General features: G+C 43.7%; 1 long non-coding RNA gene across 1 annotated transcript; it reads right to left on the bottom strand.

Annotated features, from left to right (window-relative positions):
• Positions 1–288: 288 nt before the first annotated feature.
• LOC113606747 (uncharacterized) lies at positions 289–20,403 on the bottom strand. The gene is made up of 4 exons (XR_003427684.1): positions 20,392–20,403; positions 14,213–14,221; positions 13,922–13,926; positions 289–411 (listed from the first exon to the last, which is right to left on the bottom strand). It is a non-coding gene; the product is annotated as an uncharacterized LOC113606747 (long non-coding RNA).
• Between the last annotated feature and the right edge of the window lie 214 nt (positions 20,404–20,617).

The raw sequence follows: 20,617 nt of genomic DNA, 5'->3' as shown, positions 1-20,617 counted from the left end.
CCTTCCCCCTCCCCATATCCTCAAGTCCATTCTCTAGTAGGTCTGTGTCTTTATTCCTGTCTTACCCCTAGGTTCTTCATGACATTTTTTTTCTTAAATTCCGTATATATGTGTTAGCATACGGTATTTGTCTTTCTGACTTACTTCACTCTGTATGACAGACTCTAGGTCCATCCACCTCAGTACAAATAGCTCAATTTCGTTTCTTTTTATGGCTGAGTAATATTCCATTGTATATATGTGCCACATCTTCTTTATCCATTCATCCCATGATGGACACTTAGGTTGTTTGCGACGGCCGGGTATGGGCCCGACGCTCTAGCGCCATCCATTTTCAGGGCTAGTTGATTGGGCAGGTGAGTTGTTACACACTCCTTAGCGGATTCCGACTTCCATGGCCACCGTCCTGCTCTGAGTGAGTCTTGATTAAGCACTTAGCAGCCAGATGTCCTTGGACAAGTCATATGTTCTTCCTGGCCTTGAATGAAATGTGATCACCTGAGAAAGCCCCTTGAGTGATGTCTGGCACATCAGAGGTGCTTAGTAAAAGGCACTTTCTTACCCTCTGGGCCTCAGTTTTCCCATCTGTAAAGTGAAGGTGGTGGAGGTCTTTTCCACCTTTCACTGCTTAAGAATTTGATTTAAAAGAGTCTCCTTTTGGGACTGGCTAGGTGAACCAAAGCCTCAGGGTGAGTAGGGCCCCCTCAGGGTTAAGGACCGTCACCCAAGAGAGTTGCCATCCATTGTCACCCATGGCAGAGGGCAGGGTTCTAAGGGGATGGGCACCGGGTGGAGGCCGCATAGGGAGGTGGTGATGGGCTTCAAAGCACTTTTGTCACTAAGTAGCTGCATGGCCTTAAGTCTCCCAGCCTTCAGCTTCCCCAGCTGGAAAAAACAAGAGGGCTCCTTTGGAGGATTCTAAGGAGCAGAGCGTGACAAGGCACTGGGGCAGAGGGGTCTGGGAAATTCAGCAGAAAATGGGGCTTAGGGATGGAGGGGCACCTGTAATAAACTTCATCTGTCTCATAGCTTCTTATTTTGGAAGTTTCATAGGCAAATGCAATCATTTTCCCAATTCTACGAAGACGAAGGTGAGAGAGAGACCCCATGCTCATGAGGTCCTGCAGTGAGTCAGCAACAGAATTGGCTCTTAAACCCGGGTTTGCTGACTCCCAGTCCAGTGCTCTTTCTCCAGAAGACCGGGTTAAACCTCAGGGTAGCTGGAGACTGATATCAGTTCTGCCATAAATGGGGCCTCATAAGTTGGGGACAACTTATTGGTCTCTCCAAGCCTCAGTTTTCTTATCTGGGAGGTGAGGGATTTTCACGAGACTGCTTCGAAGGTCCTTTTCAGCTCTGAAGTCCTAGGAACCTCTTTCTGCCCATCAGACTCACCTCTACTGCCTTCCAAAGATCAAAGCTGAGCTTGACACAGTCTCCATCAGGGCCCCATATACTTAACAGTTTCTCGAAGACCAGGTGTGAAAATTGCCTTTATTGCTGGGTAGGGAAGTTGGCTATAGAAGCCAACTCCTTGGGTGCCCTAATTCCACTTTAGGGAGAATGAACATATTGTTTTAATTAATCATATGAAAGCAAAATTAGCGTGATTGTGTGAAAGGTGTTGTAAATCATCCCGATCCACATCGTTGAGCAAAGAGCATGTAGTTATTCCGGAGTTGTTAAAGATTTTATCTACCCAAGTGAAAATTCAATTAGTACTAGCTTCAGCTTCTATAAAACTAAGGATTTTCCACTGTGGGAAAATACTCTTTGTGTGTGTGAATACCACCTTATGCCACTTTGATAAATTTCTGTAATTAACTGTATCCTATGCAAGCTAAACAACGTTTACTGAACTGTTGTTGTATAAAAGGGATATCTTCTCTTCTCTTGGGGAGATTACTCTCTACATGATATTGCCTCAAATATGATGCTTTTCATGCTGAGCTTTGAAACTATCGGCAACATTCTAGCTGGCACCAGTTAAAACACGGTTGGTTTCCATCACGCTCCGCCTTTTCCCCTCTGGATGTAGAGACCTCAATTATGGGTTTCACTATGATTCAATTAAATGTATATGTTTAATTAGCTAGCCGGGGAAACACTGCAAGCAGAACCAACTTAGAACATTCTGATAGCTCAGCCAAAGGGCTGAGTCATTTCGGGAAGGGCAGAGGAGGATGGAAGAGGCAAGAAGAGAGCAGGGAGCCTTGCTCACAGCTGTCTGACACAAACTCTCTGCTTTGGCTGCGTGTCCCTCCTTTTCTTGTGTACCTGGCTCTGTCCTGCCCCTCTCCTCCCCTCCCTCCCGAATCTTACCTGTACTTCAAGGCCAACCCCTTCCTCCTTTTAAGAAGGCCTCGAAAGAGATTTGTAGGTACGTTTTACTTGTAACTGTTTGCTGGCCATGCCAAGTTCTCTCCCCTGATCTATCACCACATCTCTTTAAGGGTTCTCTGACCGTTTCTCCTTCCTCTCCCTCCATAGGGTCTAGTTTTCAGTGAGGGAATGCAATAGAAATTGGCAAGATTTCTGCTGGCGTGGTCCAGCTTTGTCCTAAACTTTATCATACCAGCTGTCCAACTCTCAACTCTTTGTAGGTAAAGCTCTTAGAACAAGGTCACTCGGAACCAGCTTGTTTCCTGTGGTGTGGTCATTTTTCAAGGATTTCTCAAGTCATTTTTAGTGGCACTGCTGCTGCCATTATTAGCTCCCACTTACTGAGTACATGGTATATGCCAAGCCTGTTGCAGAGAGCTTTGTACGTGCTGTCTTATTTGTCCTTACTGGGACCCTGTGAGATGGGTGCTGTTATCCCCAATATATAAAAACGGAGGCTCAGAGAGGTAAATCAACTTGCTAAGGGTCACATAGTTAGAAAGGGTTAGAACCAATATTTGAAGCCATGTTCTTTCACTGCAGGCTGTGTCTTAGCCACTGTGCAAAACTGCTTCCCACGCTAATAATTGTGAAAATTTCGAAGTGTTCCAATGATTTACCTGTTCACCTCTGGCTTCCCTGTGCTTCAGGGTGCTTCCCTGGCCAGGCGAGAAAGTCTTGTCAGTTAGTGACTGAGAACTGTGTGTGACCCTGAGGATTGCCATGAAGGTGAATTATACAGGTGAATGTCATCCATCACCTGGGTTTCAAGGGGGGAAAGCTTGGGAACTCTTCAGCCATCCTGTTGGGCTTCATGATGAGGCAGTTTGTGTGCTTTGGTAGTTGAGCCTTCATATCGCTGTAGCTATTCCTGTAGAGTTACGAGAGTCCATCTCTGATGGCCTGGGTAAGTAAATTCATGGTGAGGTTTTCTTCCCAGGAAGTATAATTCTGTGCCATAGATATTCCCACTTTTAAGGTAAAAATGAGGAGGATAAGCTCTCTGAGTGTCTGTGTATATTCTGTAATATGTGTATGACAACCAAGGACCTCATAAGAGGAGTTTTGAGGGTTGAATGAGGTTATGCAGGTGCAATGGCCTTAAAAACAGAGAAGTTGTCGTTAAGAGAGATCTTGACTGTTGTAGTAGCTATTGGTGTCATTTTTTGGCCAGGCAGCCAGCATTCCCCCTCTTAATCAGTAGCCACACCCTGACTTCCCCCTGCTCTCTGGGGCACCACCTCATTGCAGGTATGTGGGGTGCAGCCCCACTCCTGATGCATAACTTCACAGCCAAGTTTATAGGGGCTCAAAAGGTCATGCCACATCCTTCTCCCCATTTCACCATGGCCCGGCTGGCTCGAGAACTGTATGAAAAAGAAGTTCATTCCACATACACCTGTGAGCAAATGTTTGCCTCCCTTCTGGGGACAGTTCAGTAGTGTGCCTAGTTTAGTGATGTAGAACAAACTGTAATTGTTGAACAAACAGCATTATGGCGACAGAAGCAGAAATAAAAGAGGAAAAAGACCCCAAACACTGACAGTCCCACTACCCACTACCCAGTCCCACTACCATAGCAAGTTGTTGACTGTTTCCAAATTTCTTTGTTTAATTTGTTTTTGCTCATCTCAGTATTTTTATGTAGTTGCAATCCAAGTGTAAATAGCATTTTCTACCCTAACATCCTAAATATTTCCCTATGCTGCTACACAGTCTTCTCAGTGGTAATTTTGAATGGCTCTAGAGCATTTTATTAAGTGTATTGTGAGATAATAGAAATATATATATACTGGTCTTTGCCCCCAGTTCCTGATGCAGAGCTTCTGAAACCTTTCTAATTTCCTAAGTGGTAAGAGCCCTAGGAGCATCTTTTGTTCTAACAGTTGGCCTTTGACCCTGGTCCTGACACAGGGTTCCTAAATCCCTTGGCATTTCCGGGGTGTTAGGAGTGTCTTTCGCTCTAATGAGGCAACTCTGAGTGGACTCCTAGATGGCTCCTGGATGGGGTCTGGTCACCAGCAAGCCCAAGCCCATGATTAGAAGCTTAGAATTCTCAGCCACACCCCCCACTTCTCTAATAACTGATCATGCCTACATGAGGAAGCCTTCCCAAAGTTCCAGGAGTATGGGGTTCAGAGAACTTCAAGGTGGGTGAACGCCTGCCTACATACTTTGAGGGTGATGCACCCCAACTCCACGGGAACAGAAGCTCCTGTGCTTGGGATCCCCCAGACCTCGCCCTGTGTATCTCTTTATCTGGCTGTTCATCTGTATCATTTATCATATCCTTTATTATATAATAAACTGGTAAATGTGAGTGTTTCCCTCAGTTCTGTGAGCTGCTTTAGCAACTAATTGAATCCAAAGGGGAAGAGGTCATGAGAATCTCTGATTTGTAGCCAAGTTGGACAGAAGTTGTGGGTAGCCTGGGGACCTCCGCCTTGCTATTGGCCTCTGAAGTATGGGTAGTCTCTTGGAACTGAGCCCTTAACCTGTGGGATCTGACGCTATCCCCAGGTAGACAGTGTCTGAATTGTTAAATTGTAGGGTCATCCAGCTGGCGTCGCCGACAATTGCTTGGTGGGGGAAACCCCACACATCTGGTGTCACAAGCGTGTTGAGTGTGGTAGTAGTGTGAGAGTAAAGGAGAGACTCAGGACGAAGACAGGGTTCTTTCTAACTCATGCACATACCTGGAGTTCCTTAGCCTCGCCCTTTTCTTGGGTCTCTGTATTGTTTTCAGTTGTCCACTGTTAGAAATGATCTATTCATGTGCTCAGCAAATATTTACTGAACCGCTATCGTGAGTCACAGGCACCGTGCTGAGTAGCGGGGGTCGTGAGTGAGGGAGTCATGGTCTTTTGAGCTGGTGAACAGATGGGCAAGTGACAAGCGTGAACGAAAGAGGTAAGTGCTATAGAGAAACCGGATACTGCTGAGAGTGAGCTTAATGGGGGAGGAGCATCCATTTTAGCCAGGATGGGCAAGAAGAGAAAAGCTTCTCTTAGAAAGCAAGGTTTCAGCTGAGAGCTAAGGGGAAAGAAGCATCTACATGTGGTAAATGTTAGGAGGGAAAACTACTCCTGGCCGAGGAGAGAGGTCCTGCGGCCGGAAAGAACTTGTGTGTTTAAGGAACTAATACGTAACTAGCTGGAGACGGGAGAGTCAGAGACCACGTTATACAGGACTTTGGGTGATAATAAGAAATCTGTATCATTATATACTAATAAAACATTTCACATTACAATAGTGTTTGCAAGCCTTCATAGTGTGTTGATATCCCTGTGTTGTTATGATGCAAACCGCATTAGTATTAGCTCCAATTTATAGATGAGGAAGCCAGAGAGGTTAAATGACATCCCTGAAGTTCCACCATAAATCAGCATCTGATCAAGGAGTGGAGACTGAGTCTACAATATGCCTTTGCTCTCTTTGCCATTTTGCTGCATGTTTCTCCAATGAAACTTTGGATGCTTTATTGGTCTCTGTCCAGAAGGTTTATACTTACACACTACGCAGTGTCCTTCCATAGCCAACTGGCTGGGTTAAGGAGATTGCAAGGGGGTAGGGGAGAGAAGAGGGTTGAGTAAACCCAGCTTCATTAAAGCTACAGGAATTATTACCTGGTTGTTCTTTCAAATGGCTAACGGGCAGTATCAAGCTGGAAACCCAGTAGGATTTCTAATTTGTCAACAGAACACAGCACGGCCCTGAGGGACAGCCCTGAGCGAAGAGGATTTTATATGGAAAGAAAGAACTCTGCAGAACTGAAGGACAAGAGGTTGTTCTGCCTGTTTGTAGCAGAACAAAATGAACTTAGGGCTATTAAGCACCAAGTAGCAACTGAGCACCTGGCAGGCACTGGGCTAAGTGCTGGGTGCAGTGAGATGACTGAAATTGACTAGGTCCTGCCCTGGTTTCACCTATAGTCTAGCGGGGGTTGTAGACATGAAACTATTAAATGCATGGGTAAAATAATTCTAACTCACACGGTCTGTTTTAGATTGAATTGTCTTCTTCAATATGCTTATGATGAAATTCCAGTCCTTAGCACCTTAGATGTGACGTTATTTGGGGACAGGCTCTTCACAGAGGTAATCAAGTTAAAATGAGGTCATTAGGGTGGCCCCTAATTCAGCATGAATGGTGTCCTTATAAAAAAGGGAAATCTGGACACAGAGTTATGCATAGAGGGAAGACGGTGTGAAGGTACACAGGGAAAAGATGGTCATTTACAAGCCAAGGAGAGAGGCCTGGAATAGACCCTCCCCTCTCAGTTCTCAGAAGGAACCAACCTTGTTCATACCTTATCTCAGATTTCTGGCCTCCACAGCTGTGCGATGATAAATTTCTGTTGTTCAAGCCTCCTAGTCAGTGGTACTTTGTTTGGCAGCCCTAGCAAACGAATACAGTGTCATAAAAGACAAATGTGCTATGAGAGAAAATCATGGGATTGAGGGACACAAAGGTAGTTCAGATTTGGGGGTTCACAAAGGCCTCTGGGAGGAAGTGATATAGAATCTGAAGACTGAGGTGCCCCTGTTGCCTCTCTCATCCCTGCTCTCTCCACATCACCTCTTGTCCCAGAACCCCCATTCTCCTTTCTTTGCTGTATCTTTCTTTTTATTCCAGAGCACTTGTCACCTAACGTACTACATCACTCACTCGTTTATTATGTTTATTGTTTACAGTGTTTATCTCTGGCTAGAATTTAAGTTCCACAGGGGCAGTGGTTTTTGTCTGTTTTGTTCCCTGCTACAGCCCAAACACCCACAACAGTACCTGACCTGGAGTGGGCGTGGAACAATACACAGTTGTTGAATGAATATATGAATAAGGCTTGTGGGGAGTCAGGAGGAGTGTTTGAGGCAGAGGAATCTGCATGCATACTAGCCCAGGTGCAAGAAAGAGCTCAGGGTGCTCACGGACCAGAAGGAAGGGTGGGTGACCAAGGGAAGAGTGATGGGAGATGAGGTTGGAGAGTGGGCAGAAGTCAGATCTTTGGACATCTCTGATTCTTAGGAATTGTTTTCCTTACGCTGAGTTGTGATCAGTCTCGTTTAAGATACTACCCCCTGGTCTTAGTGCCCTAACTTGGAGTAACCCCAAGAAATATATATTTTTTAATTGATTAATTAATTTATTTTTGACTGCATTGGATCTTCATTGCTGCACGCGGGCTTTCTCTAGTTGTGGCGAGTGGGGGCTACTCTTCGTTGTGGTGCACGGGCTTCTCATGGCAGTGGCTTCTCTTGTTGTGGAGCACCGGCTCTAGGCACGCGGGCTTCAGTAGTTGTGGCTCACGGGCTCTAGAGCGCAGGCTCAGTAGTTGTGGTGCACGGACTTAGTTGCTCTGCGGCATGTGGGATCTTCCCGGACCAGGGCTCGGACCCGTGTCCCTTGCTTTGGCAGGCGGATTCTTAACCACTGTGCCACCAGGGAAGCCCAAGAAATCTTTTAACTTATGGTGGCTCATTAAATATTTGAAAGTTGGATATCACGATCACTTTCCATCTCTGAGTTTTCTCCAGTTGCTTTGGAACGGTGTCTTTTAAAACAAGAACCTTAATAAATACAAGTTTATTTCTCGCTCACATAAGGTTTAATTCAGTGTTTTTGATTGGTGGGAGGCTCATCTCCAAGTAGTAATTCAGAGACCAGACTCCTTTCACCTTGTAGCTCTGCTTTCTTCAACAGTTGGCTTCCACGGTCACCATGGAAGGAGAAAGCACATGGGAGATTTTTAGGGGCCCAGCCTGGAGGGGTGTTACAACATTTCCACCCATATTACATTGGCTAGAACTCAGTCCATGGCCACACTGAACAGCAAGGATGGCTGGAAAATGTGGTCTAGCTGCATGTCCCAGAAGAAGAGGAACAGGTTTTGTGATCAGCCACTGATCTCTGAAAAGTGTGTTTGTTGGTGTAAGCCTCATCTTCCCTAGCCTGATTCCTTTCCAACAAGGGTAGCTTTTGAATCTTCCCACCCTCTGGTCACTCCCCTCTGTTTACACATTGCTTGTCTGTGTTTCTCTGAATATATCATTTCCAGAATTAGCATGGCACCCAGGAGTGGTCTGAGCTGGGCAGACCTGGTAAGTAAGACTGTTGGCACTCTGGCACTCCACTCTTGGCCCTCAGGACCCAGGGGGATGTCAGTGGTCCCTTTCCTCTCCATTCCTTCGGCCTCTCTGCCTGCTCAGAGAGGTTTCTTGGAACTTTTTCAGAAAGGGATATCTCCCTTTCCACGCCTGTCCCCACCACTCACACATATTTAGAGATGATGTATTGCGCTGCTTACAATATATCTGATAGACCTGGGTTGGAGTTCTTCCCTTCTTTCTTACTAGCTGTATGACTTTGAGCAAATATCTTAAACTCTTTAAACCAGTTTCCTCCTCTGTAAAATGGAGATGATGATGATGGTGATAGTGATGGTACTGAATTTCTTTGAAGAGTCAATGAGAAAATTGACTTAAAATGCTCACCTAGAGCCTGGCACATGGTCAAGGGCTCAGTAAGTGGGGCTAATAATGATGACAATAGTTAACAACTTTCTTCTCCAGCCAAACAGACATACTCACTGCTTTTCAAATAGTTATTACTTCCTTCTGCTATATGTTTGTTCCCAATTTTCCATCACCCATGCTATTCTTACCTCCCCTCTGTCAATCCAGCTTCTCCTTGGATTTCTAACTTTCTATCTTCCTAACTCAAATCTACGCAGCTGCTATACCTTGTCCCTGCTGAGAAGTAAACTACGAGAGTAGATACTGAAGAGTTAGGGGAAATATATGGTACAGGCTTTGCTGGAACCCCTTTCTCCTCCCACCTAGAAGCTACTGGACATGTTTTATTCATGAGGCTGAGCCTGGGCTTCCCAACCCTTCTCCGGAGCAAACCCAAGACTCCTTCTGTTTTTTGAGAGAGCAGCCAGCACAGACAGTTTTACGGTCTGACAGGCTGTTGCAGAGTATATTTGGTGAGTCCTTTTCTGTTTTCCAAAACTAATTAGAGATGGATAAATTTAAATGGTGGTAGAAGCCAGCAGTAAAACATAATGTCCTCATTAGCTGAAGTAATGCTGTGGCTTCCCCTCGTACACGAAGGATCTTGACTCAGAAAAATTTGGCTCTAGCTGAGTGGTGTGCTGGAGCTGGTGCCTACTCGTGCCTCCTTGCTTGAGCCCAATTGCGTGCATCCCTTCCCAGCTTCACCTTCAGTGACATCACCTTGGTGGCTTTGGAATTGGCCCTGGTGGGAGTATTTACTCCATGGAAATTGGCAAGTGCTACAAATCAGGGCTGCAGCCCAAGCTGGCCGTTAAACAGGTACCCACACACCACAGCTCCGGCTGTTGTAGAGGGACCGGTGCTAGCTATCTTTGAGGCTTGCACATGAAAAGCATGAAGTGCCAGGCTTTATTTTGATTCATAAACTGCATTTGGAAATAGTTTTTCTCCTCTTGGGCCCCAGGGCTTCTGTGAGTGTCTGACAGAGCACTTTGCTTTGGGGAAAGAGACCAGACATTGGGAGCAGAGGCTGGGGATGATGGTTTCCATAGCAACCCAGGCAGGGAGTGGGGCTGGGGAGGCATTTTTAGAGATGCACTTCTCCAATTGTAATGTGCAGGTGAATCACCCGGGCATCTTGTTAAAATGCAGATTCTGATTCAGTTGGTCTTGGCTGGTCCTGAGATGCTTAATTTCTAGTAAGCTCCCAGGTGATGTTAACGATGCCATGCACCATTCCATGAGTAACAATGTTGATCGTGGAGAGAGAAACCTAAAACTTTGAGAAGACTCAACAAATGTTAAATCCACCAAAAGCCAAGGACTGTTGCTTCTACTCCAGCCTCAGGATTGCCAGCTTAGAGGGAGATAGGGTGTTTTAACTGTAGAAACACCAGTGCAGAATTAAGCAGAGCTGGATTTAATCATCTCTACCAAATAGTGTGACTTCAGCAAATTGCTAACCTTTCCTGAGTCTCAGTTTTCCAAGCTATAAAGTGGGGCTACTACTTCATAGGAGGGTTGTGAGGATTAAAGGAATGAAAGCAGGAGAAGTGTTTACTGCAGTCACTGGTATGCAGTAGGCGCTCCACAAATGTAAAGTACCCTACTATCCCTGGCCTCCATATTTGTCTCAATTTTCTTTGGCAAACAAACCTCCTTTTTAGCCCAAACTACAATTTTTTAAATTAGGAAAATTAAAAATTGCTGTTGAATAATTATAAATTTTTTTTTTTTTTTTTTTTTTTCAGTACGCGGGCCCTCTCACTGTTGTGGCCTCTCCCATTGCGGAGCGCAGGCTCAGTGGCCATGTCTCACGGGCCCAGCCGCTCCGTGGCATGTGGGATCTTCCAGGACTGGGGCACGAACCTGTGTCCCCTGCATCGGCAGGCAGACTCTCAACCACTGTGCCACTAGAGAAGCCCCCCCAAATTTTTTTAATTATAAAAAAGAAAATAAAGACACCCATGTTCCCTCTACCGAGCGATCACACAGTTGACATTTTGGTACATTTCCTGCCAGACTTTTATTTTTAACATCTTTATTGGAGTATAATTGCTTTACAGTGGCATGTTACTTTCTGCTTTATAACAGAGTGAATCAGTTATACATGTACATATGTTCCCATATCTCTTCCCTCTTGTGTCTCCCTCCCTCCCACCCTCCCTATCCCATCTTTCTACCTGGTCACAAAGCACTGAGCTGATCTCCCTGTGCTATGCGGCTGCTTCCCACTAGCTATCTACCTTACGTTTGGTAGTGTATATATGTCCATGCCTCTCTCTCACTTCGTCCCAGCTTACCCTTCGCCCTCCTTATATCCTCAAGTCCATTCTCTAGTAGGTCTGCGTCTTTATTCCCGTCTTGCCCCTAGGTTCTTCATGACCATTTTTTTTTTTCAAATTCCATATATATGTGTTAGCACACAGTATTTGTTTTTCTCTTTCTGACTTACTTCACTCTGTATGACAGACTCTAGGTCCATCCACCTCACTACAAATAACTCAATTTCATTTCTTTTTATGGCTGAGTAATATTCCATTGTATATATGTGCCACATCTTCTTTATCCCATCATCTGTTGATGGACACTTAGGTTGCTTCCATGTCCTGGCTATTGTAAATAGAGCTGCAATGAACATTGTGGTACATGATTCTTTTTGAATTATGGTTTTCTCAGGGTATATGTCCAGTAGTGGGTTTGCTGGGTCATATGGTAGTTCTATTTTTAGTTTTTTAAGGAATCTCCATACTGTTCTGCATAGGGGCTGTATCAATTTACATTCCCACCAACAGTGCAAGAGGCTTCCCTTTTCTCTACACCCTCTCCAGCATTTATTGTTTGTAGATTTTTTGATGATGGCCATTCGGACTGGTGTGAGATGGTATCTCATTGTAGTTTTGATTTGCATTTCTCTAATGATTAATGATGTTGAGCATTCTTTCATGTGTTTGTTGGCAATCTGTATATCTTCTTTGGAGAAATATCCATTTAGGTCTTCTGCCCATTTTTGGATTGGGTTGTTTGTTTTTTTGATATTGGACTGCATGAGCTGCTTGTAAATTTTGGAGATTAATCCTTTGTCAGTTGCTTCATTTGCAAATATTTTCTCCCATTCTGAGGGTTGTCTTTTCGTCTTGTTTATGGTTTCCTTTGCTGTGCAAAAGCTTTGAAGTTTCATTAGGTCCCATTTGTTTATTTTTGTTTTTATTTCTATTTCTCTAGGAGGTGGGTCAAAAAGTATCTTGCTGTGATTTATGTCATGGAGTGTTCTGCCTATGTTTTCCTCTAGGAGTTTAATAGTGTCTGGCCTTACATTTAGGTCTTTAATCGATTTTGAGTTTATTTTTGAGTATGGTGCGAGGGAGTGTTCTAATTTCATTCTTTTACATGTAGCTGTTCAGTTTTCCCAGCACGACTTATTGAAGAGGCTATGTTTTCTCCACTGTACATTCTTGCCTCCTTTATCAAAGATTAGGTGACCATATGTGCGTGGGTTTATCTCTGGGCTTTCTACACTGTTCCATTGATCTATCTTTCTGTTTTTGTGCCAGTACCATACTGTCTTGATTACTGTAGCTTTGTAGTATAGTCTGAGGTCAGGGAGCCTGATACCTCCAGCTCCGTTTTTCTTTCTCAAGATTGCTTTGGCTCTTCGGGGTCTTTTGTGTTTCCATACAAATTGTGAAATTTTTTGTTCTAGTTCTGTGAAAAATGCCAGTGGTAGTTTGATAGAGATTGCATTGAATCTGTAGATTGCTTTGGGTTGTATAGTCGTTTTCACAATGTTGCTTCTTCCAATCCAAGAACATGGTATATCTCTCCATCTGTTTGTATCATCTTTGTTTTCTTTCATCAGTGTCATGTTTTTCTGCATACAGGACTTTTGTCTCCTTAGGTAGGTTTATTCCTAGATATTTTATTCTTTTTGTTGCAGTGGTAAATGGGAGTGTTTTCTTAATTTCACTTTCAGATTTTTCATCATTAGTGTATAGGAATGCCAGAGATTTCTGTGCATTAATTTTGTATCCTGCTACTTTACCAAATTCATTGATTAGCTCTAGAAGTTTTCTGGTAGCATCTTTAGGATTCTCTATGTATAGTATCATGTCATCTGCAAACAGTAACAGCTTTACTTCTTCTTTTCCGATTTGGATTCCTTTTATTTCTTTTTCTTTTCTGATTGCTGTGGCTAAAACTTCCAAAACTATGTTGAATAATAGTGGTGAGAGTGGGCAACCTTGTCTTGTTCCTGATCTTAGTGGAAATGGTTTCAGTTTTTCACCATTGAGGACGATGTTGGCTGCGGGTTTGTCATATATGGCCTTTATTATGTTGAGGTAAGGTCCCTCTATGCCTACTTCCTGGAGGGTTTTTGTCGTAAATGGGTGTTGAATTTTGTCGAAAGCTTTCTCTGCATCTATTGAGATGATCATATGGTTTTTCTCCTTCAATTTGTTAATATGGTGTATCACATTGATTGATTTGCATATACTGAAGAATCCTTGCATCCCTGGGATAAACCCCACTTGATAATGGTGTATGATACTTTTGATGTGCTGCTGGATTCTGTTTTCTAGTATTTTGTTGAGGATTTTTGCATCTATGTTCATCAGTGATATTGGCCTGTAGTTTTCTTTTTTTGTGACATCTTTGTCTGGTTTTGGTGTCAGGGTGATGCTGGCCTCGTAGAATGAGTTTGGGAGTGTTCATCCCTCTGCTATACTTTGGAAGAATTTGAGAAGGATAGGTGTTATTAGCTGTTCTCTAAATGTTTGATAGAATTCACCTGTGAAGCCATCTGGTCCTGGGCTTTTGTTTGTTGGAAGATTTTTAATCACAGTTTCAATTTCAGTGCTTGTGATTGGTCTGTTCATATTTTCTATTTCTTCCTGGTTCAGTCTCGGAAGGTTGTGCATTTCTAAGAGTTTGTCCATTTCTTCCACGTTGTCCATTTTATTGCCATGTAGTGGCTTGTAGTAATCTCTTATGATCCTTTGTATTTCTGCAGTGTCAGTTGTTACTTCTACTTTTTCATTTCTAATTCTGTTGATTTGAGTCTTCTCCCTTTTTTTCTTGGTGAATCTGGCTAATGGTTTATCAATTTTATTTATCTTCTCAAAGAACCAGCTTTTAGTTTTGATTTTTTTTTGCGGTACGCAGGCCTCTCACTGTTGTGGCCTCTCCCGTTGTGGAGCACAGGCTCCGGACGCACAGGCTCAGCAGCCATGGCTCACGGGCCTACCCACTCCGTGGCACGTGGGATCTTCCCAGACCGGGGCATGAACCCGTGTCCCCTGCATTGGGAGGAGGACTCTCAACCACTGCGCCACCAGGGATACCCCCAGCTTTTAGTTTTATTGATCTTTTCTACAGGTTCCTTCATTTCTTTTTCATTTATTTCTGATCTGATCGTTATGATTTCTTTCCTTCTGCTAACTTTGGGATTTTTTTGTTCTTCTTTCTCTAATTGCTTTATGTGTAAGGTTAGGTTGTTTATATGAGATGTTTCTTGTTTCTTAAGTTCAGATTGTATTGCTATAAACTTCCCTCTTAGAACTGCTTTTGCTGCATCCCATAGGTTTTGGGTCATCGTGTTTTCATTGTCATTTGTTTCTAGGTATTTTTTGATTTCCCTTTTGTATTTGTATTTTTTACAGATTTTTTCCTGTAATTGATATCTAGTCTGATAGCGTTGTGGTCAGAAAAGATACTTGATATGATTTCAATTTTCTTAAATTTACCAAGGCTTGATTTGTGACCCAAGATATGATCTATCCTGGAGAATGTTCCATGAGCACTTGAGAAGAAAGTGTATTTTGTTGTTTTTGGATGGAATGTCCTATAAATATCAATTAAGTCCATCTTGTTCAATGTATCATTTAAAGCTTGTGTTTCCTTATTTATTTTCATTTTGGATGATCTGTCCGTTGGTGAAAGTGGGGTGTTAAAAGTCCCCTACTATGAATGTGTTACTGTCGATTTCCTCTTTTATGGCTGTTAGTATTTGCCTTATGTATTGAGGTGCTCCTGTGTTGGGTGCATAAATATTTACAATTGTTATATCTTCTTCTTGGATTGATCCCTTGATCATTATGTAGTGTCCTTCTTTGTCTCTTGTAATAGTCTTTGGTTTAAAGTCTGTTTTGTCTCATATGTGAATTGCTACTCCAGCGTTCTTTTGATTTCTATTTGCATGGAATATCATTTTCCATGCCCTCACTTTCAGTCTGTGTGTGTCCGTTGGTCTGAAGTGGGTTTCTTGTAGACAGCATATATACGGGTCTTGTTTATGTATCCATTCAGCCAGTCTATGTCTTTTGGGTGGAGCATTTAATCCATTTACATTTAAGGTAATTATTGATATGTATGTTCCTATTACCATTTTCTTAATTGTTTTGCGTTTGTTATTGTAGGTCTTTTCCTTCTCCCGTGTTTCCTGCCTAGAGAAGTTCCTTTAGCATTTGCTGTAAAGCTGGTTTGGTGGTGCTGAATTCTCTTAGCTTTTGCTTGTCTGTAAAGGTTTTAATTTCTCCATCAAATCTGAATGAGATCTTTGCTGGGTAGAGTAATCTTGGTTCTAGGTATTTCCCCTTCATCACTTTAAATATGTCCTGCCAGTACCTTCTGGCTTGCAGCATTTCTGCTGAAAGTTCAGCTGTTAACCTTATGGGGATTCCCTTGTATGTTATTTGTTGTTTTTCCCTTGCTGCTTTTAATATTTTTTCTTTGTATTAATTTTTGATAGTTTGATTAATATGTGTCTTGGCGTATTTCTCCTTGGATTTATCCTGTATGGGACACTCTGTCCTTCCTGGACTTGATTAGCTATTTCCTTTCCCATATTCGGGAAGTTTTCTACTGTAATCTCTTCAAATATTTTCTCTGTCCCTTTCTTTTTCTCTTCTTCTTCTGGGACCCCTATAATTCGAATGTTGGTGAGTTTAATGTTGTCCTAGAGGTCTCTGAGACTGTCCTCAGTTCTTTTCATTCTTTTTTCTTTATTCTGCTCTGCAGTAGTTATTTCCACTATTTTATCTTCCAGGTCACTTGTCTGTTCTTCTGCTTCAGTTATTCTGCTATTGATTCCTTCTAGAGAATTTTAAATTTCATTTATTGTGTTGTTCATCACTGTTGGTTTGCTCTTTAGTTCTTCTAGGTCCTTGTTAAACGTTTCTTGTATTTTCTCCATTCTATTTCCAAGATTTTGGGTCATCTTTACTATCATTATTCTGAGTTCTTTTTCAGGTAGACTGCCTATTTCCTCTTCATTTGTTGGGTTTTTAACCTTGCTCCTTCATCTGCTGTGTGATTTTCTGTCTTCTCATTTTGCTTAACTTACTGTGTTTGGGGTCTCCTTTTCACAGGCTGCAGGTTTGTAGTTCCCGTTGTTTTTGGTGTCTGTGCCCAGTGGCTAAGGTTGGTTTAGTGGGTTGTGTAGGCTTCCTGGTGGAGGGGACTAGTGCCTGTGTTCTGGTGGATGAGGCTGGATCTTGTCTTTCTGGTGGGCAGTTCTGTGTCTGGTGGTGTGTTTTGGGGTGTCTGTGGCCTTATTATGATTTTAGGTAGCCTCTCTGCTAATGGGTGGGGTTGTGTTCCTGTCTTGCTAGTTGTTTGGCATAGGGTGTCCGGCACTGGAGCTTGCTGGTCATTGAGTGGAGCTGGGTCTTGGCGTTGAGATGGAAATCTCTGGGATATTTTCACTGTTTGATATTACGTGGAGCTGGGAGGTTTCTTGTGGACCCATGTCGTGAAGTTGGCTCTCCCACTTCAGAGGCACAGCCCTGAAGCCTGGCTGGAACACCAAGAGCCTGTCATCCACACGGCTCAGAGTAAAAGGGAGGAAAAAAAGAAAGAAGAAGATAAAATAAAATAAAGTTATTAAAATAAAAAATAATTATTAAAATTTTTTTAAATGTAATTAAAAAAAAAGAGAGAAAGAAAGAAGAGAGCAACCAAACCAAGAAACAAATCCACCAATGATAACAAGTGCTAAAAGCTATACTAAAAGAAAAAACAAAAACGGACAGGCAGAACCCTAGGCCAAATGGTAACAGCAAAGCTATACAGACAAAATCACACACAGAAGCGTACACATACACACTCACAAAAAGAGAAAAGGGAAAAAAATATATATCTTTGCTCCCAAAGTCCACCTCCTCAGTTTGGGATGATTCGTTGCCTATTCAGGTATTCCACAGATGCAGGGTACATCAAGTTGATTGTGGAGATTTAATCCACTGCTCCTGAGGCTGCTGGGAGAGATTTCCCTTTCTCTTCTTTGTTCCCACAGCTCCTGGGGTTCAGCTTTGGATTTGGCCCCGCCTCTGCGTGTAGGTCGCCTGAGGGTGTCTGTTCTTGGCTCAGACAGGACGTGGTTAAAGGAGCAGCTGATTAGGGGGCTCTGGCTCACTGAGGCCTGGTGGAGGGAGGGGTACAGATGCGGGGTGAGCCTGCGGCGGCGGAGGCCGGTGTGACGTTGCACCAGCCTGAGGCGTGCCGTGTGTCCTCCTGGGTAAGTTGTCCCTGGATCCCGGGACCCTGGCAGTGGTGGGCCATGCAGGCTTCCGGGAGGGGAAGTGTGGATAGTGACCTGTGCTCACACACAGGCTTCTTGGTGGCGGCAGCAGCAGCCTTAGCATTTCATGCCTGTCTCTGGGGTCCGTGCTGATAACCATGGCTTGCGCCAGTCTCTGGAGCTTGTTTAGGTGGTGCTCTGAATCCCTTCTCCTCACGCATCCCGAAACAATGGGCTCTGGCCTCTTAGGCAGTTTCGGAGCTTTTCCTGGACTCCCTCCTGGCTAGCCGTAGTGCACTAGCCCCCTTCAGGCTGTGTTCATGCAGCCAACCCCAGTCCTCTCCCTGGGATCCGATGGAAACCCGAGCCTCAGCTCACAGCCCTGCCCGCCCCGGCGGGTGAGCAGAGAAGCGTCTCGGCCTGGTGAGTGCTGGTAGGCTCCGATCCTCTGTGTGGGAATCTCTCCGCTTTGCCCTCCGCACCCCTGTTGCTGTGCTCTCCTCCGCGGCCCCGAAGCTCCCCCCCTCCGCCACCTGCAGTCTCTGCCCGCGAAGGGGCTTCCTAGTGTGTGGAAACCTTTCCTCCTTCACGGCTTCCTCCCACTGGTGCAGATCCCGTCCCTATTCTTTTGTCTCTGTTTTTCCTTTTTTCTTTTGCCCTACCCAGGTACGTGGGGAGTTTCTTGCCTTTTGGGAGGTCTGAGGTCTTCTGCCAGCATTCAGTAGCTGTTCTGTAGGAGTTGTTCCTCATGTAGATGTATTTCTGATGTATTTGTGGGGAGGAAGGTGATCTCTCTGTCTTACTCTTCAGCCCTCTTGAAGCTCCTCTCCCAGACTTTTTATAGGTATTTTATTTTACAACAAAAATGGAAAATATTCAATACATTGTTTTTTAACCTGCTTTTTTTTTTTTTTTTTTTTTGTGATACGCGGGCCTCTCACTATTGTGGCCTCTCCCGTTGCGGAGTACAGGCTCCGGATGCGCAGACTCAGCGGCCATGGCTCACGGACCCAGCTGCTCTGCAGCATGTGGGATCTTCCTGGACTAGGGCACGAACCCGTGTTCCCTGCATCGGCAGGCGGACTCTTAACCAGTGCACCACCAGGGAAGCCGTTAACCTGCTTTTTAATTTAAAAATGTACCTTTGGTAGGTTTTCGTGTCCGTGGGCAGAGATCACTATTATTATTTTAATGTTTCTTCATTTGAAGCAGCCTTCTAAAGATGTGGCTGGTGACAAAATCTGCCTGCTGGATTCAGTTCACCTTTCAGGAAGGAACGTGCCAGGCTGTGGGAGCAGCATTCTGGAGGCTTCGTCTTGGTTTCTGCCGGAGTCTGGGTCTCCTAACACCTCCACATCACCTAACATGAGGAAGGCCAAAAGTCACAATGTGACTTTTGGTAGCCCCAGCTGAATCCAGAGAGAGAGAGCAGGAGCTCACCCTGGGGAGAGCCCCAAATAAGGTTCTGATCCAAGGACAAATCTCAGACCAGGGGACATCCAAGGAATGTGTAGTCATGGATCTGCTGATCAAGTCACAGACTGAAAAATATTTAGTGAAGGAAACTAATTTGTTCTCTATATCTGTGAGTCTGCTTCTTTTTTGTTTTATTCACTAGTTTGTTTTATTTTTTTAGATTCCACGTGTAAGTGATATCATGTAGTATTTGTCTTTCTCCATCTGACTTATTTCACTAAGCATTGTACCCTCCAGGTCCATCCAAGTGTGGGTGTACCCTTTAGACCCTCAGTCTTCTTTTCTCCAGATGAGTACTCCCTGTTCTTTCAGCTGTTGCTCATGTCTAGCAACATGACTACTCACAGTCTAGCTCTGCTCAGAACCCTTCTTTATCAATTACGGAGGTTGATCTATCTGTCTATCTATCTATCTATCTATCTATCTAAATCTGGTGCCCACAATGAATCATCGTGTGTGACCAGCACAAAAGGATTATATTATGCCCTTTGTACTGGACTGTACATTTTTTATTCATTCAACTAAATAGTAAGAACTTTTTTTTTTCAGTTGGGTACATCACATTGTTTTCTTAAGTGAGCTTGCAGTCAAATAAATCACCCAAGTCCTTTATACAACTTGTAACTTGTGCCATGGAATTTTGGAAAGTAAATGCAGAGGCTTATGTTTATTTGTCTTAAATTCAATCTTGTTAGTTTTAGCCTAATTCTTCAAGCCAGCATGTATATTTTTGTTTCCTGGTTCTGTCAGTCAATATTTTTCATTCCTTCAGCAATTTTTTGGGGAGGCTAAGTGAGAAGCCTGGATAAGAGAAGATGGCAGTTTGGCTTATGGTGGTAGGAATGGAAACAGAAAAATGAGGATAGATTCAGGATATATTTGGAGGTTGGAGGAAGTAAGGAAAAGAGAGGAACCAAGCATAATTCCTGGGTGTGGGGCCTGAGTGACGGGACCATTAAGGTACCACTAACGGAGATAGGTAAGAATGTTAAGAACTGAATGTTTGTGTCTCTCCCCACCCCCGACCCAGTTCATATGTTGAAACCCTATCCCCCAATGTGACGGTATTAGGAGGTGGGGCCTTTGAGAGGTTATCAGGATTAGATGAAGTCATGAGGGTGGAGCCCCCATGATGAGATTAGTGCCCTTATGAGTCATGAGACAGCTTGCTTCCTCTCCCTGCTCTCTGCCACTTGAGGATATAATGAGAAATCAGCAGTCTGCAGCCCAGAAGAGGGTCCTCACCAGAACCCGACTGTACTGGCACCTTGATCTTGGACTCCCAGCCTCCAGAACTATGAGCAAATATGTGTCTGTTTATAAACCTCCCAGTTTATAGTACTTTGTTATAGCAGCCAGAACTGACTAGAACAATTAGATAGTGTGATATTTGGGAGGGAAAATTGTATCACTCAGTGGGATTATAGTAATTTTTATTTTCTTCTTCCCATTTTCTGTGTGTCCAAATTTTTAACAGTAATATTTGGGGGCAAGAAATACAAGACTCGGAAGGTTAGTTCTGATTTTTGAATTCAGTTCAAGGCATGGAGAATGAGCAGAACTGTATGTGTATGACAGTACAGGCATTTTCTTCTTAAAGCAGAGTGTAGGGACCAGATCTGTATTCCTTACAAAAGCAGAAACTCAGAGGTGACCCTGTTGAGCTACACAAACTTCTGATGGGAATAGAAATGAAAGAAGTTCCCAGCCTCTTTCAGCTTTTATC

The sequence above is a fragment of the Aethalodelphis obliquidens genome, unplaced genomic scaffold (genome assembly GCF_003676395.1).
Source record: "Aethalodelphis obliquidens isolate GAN/ISIS:26980383/991018 unplaced genomic scaffold, ASM367639v1 scaffold45, whole genome shotgun sequence".
Classification (NCBI taxonomy): domain Eukaryota; kingdom Metazoa; phylum Chordata; class Mammalia; order Artiodactyla; family Delphinidae; genus Aethalodelphis; species Aethalodelphis obliquidens.
This window is presented reverse-complemented; position numbering and strand designations above follow the sequence as displayed.